This window comes from Populus euphratica, unplaced genomic scaffold (genome assembly GCF_000495115.2).
Source record: "Populus euphratica unplaced genomic scaffold, PopEup_1.0 scaffold571.1, whole genome shotgun sequence".
Classification (NCBI taxonomy): Eukaryota; Viridiplantae; Streptophyta; class Magnoliopsida; order Malpighiales; family Salicaceae; genus Populus; species Populus euphratica.
Window position 1 is genome coordinate 76109 of NW_011500453.1, and position 1424 is coordinate 77532.

The 1424-nt window shown below is 29.7% G+C and overlaps 1 long non-coding RNA gene across 2 annotated transcripts in view; it reads right to left on the reverse strand.

The window, feature by feature from the left end:
- The window catches only part of LOC105114780 (uncharacterized), a 24774-nt gene extending 23836 nt beyond the window's left edge, over positions 1-938 (reverse strand). For both annotated transcript variants that reach the window (XR_840204.1, XR_840203.1), the window contains exon 1: positions 928-938. This is a non-coding gene — a long non-coding RNA (uncharacterized LOC105114780). The remainder of the gene's footprint in view (positions 1-927) is intronic.
- Between the last annotated feature and the right edge of the window lie 486 nt (positions 939-1424).

The following is a 1424-nucleotide window of genomic DNA, read 5'->3' on the forward strand; positions in this document are numbered from 1 at the left end:
ATAATTATAAATAATAACAATAGTAATCATACCAACAACAATACTAATAGAAATAGTAGTAGTAGTAGTAGTAAAAGAGATGGAGAAGAAGAAAAAGAAGATGAGAACTTTAAGATAGAATATCAATGTAAGGATTAAACAATGATAATAACAAATGTCAAGGTTAGAGGTTCCACTAATGGTATGTCAAACAAGTATAGTATAAACTCTTATTGTTCAATTGGAAATCACACACAAAGGAGGTTCCAATCGGATTATAGATTGTTAACATGATTACATTAGTCATCTTATTTAATTAATGCTAATACTTGTAAATTTCGTCAAACATTCATGATTATAACTTATGTTAATAACAAATCAAGTTCCTTTCATAGCTCAGGTGTCGGTTATACCATACAGTATGGGTTATGAAAGTGCCAAGCATTTGTTGTACCAATTGTGATACAACATAAATCAAGATTAGTCATTTAACAAGCAAAGTATTAAAAAGTGAACAAGATAACAAACATAAAACATGTTAGTATCAAACATTAAAGTCTATATTAAGTTTATACTATACTTATTCTTACACCATTAGTGTAACCTTTTCACCTTGACATAATAAACTTAACTAGACATAATGAAAGAAAAAAAAAATAGATAAACAAAATAAAAACATAAATAAGATAAAAGTTAACTAAGTAAAGGAAAGGAAATGAAAGGCATACACTTGATATTAATGAAAGCAAAGCATAAGCAATACAAAAAAATACAAGAGAGAAAACAAGAGCATGATCTTGATCTGGACACTAAGATGCCTAAATGCATGGCAAATGCCTCCTTTTATAGGCCAAAATTGGGAACTATTGATTTGATGACTAATTGATGAGTAAGTGACCAACTTTTGACTTGGTGACAATCTTTATCTTCCAATTGAAATGACAAAACGTCATTGATAACGTCAAAATTGGAACCACTTGAAAACATGAAAGTTGTAGAAAGTTATCTTAGTTGTCTTGTGTAAAACATTTAGATCATTTAAACTTCTAGAACTTCAGATATGGCCAAAATACTGAACAGTGCTCAGGCTGGAAGACAGATTCGGACTTCTTTGCTGTTGCTCCAATTTGAACTTGAAAATGGTCTCTTTAGATCTTGGGCTCTATATAAAAGTTGTAGGCCTATGTCTTAACTTTCCATCCATATAAAGTAGACCTAAATCTGACATCTACAGCTCTAGATATGATCCAATTACTGAACAGTGTTCTGGTTTGGACTACACCAGCATCTCTTTTCTAAGTTTGACCATCTCTTTGTCATTTCAATTTCAGTTCTTAAATTCATCAATCAATTCTTTCATTTATGTGATAGGCCTACATTTAAAATGAACATTTACCACAAATTAAAGGTATCTTATATTATTAGATAAATTATTATAAAACATG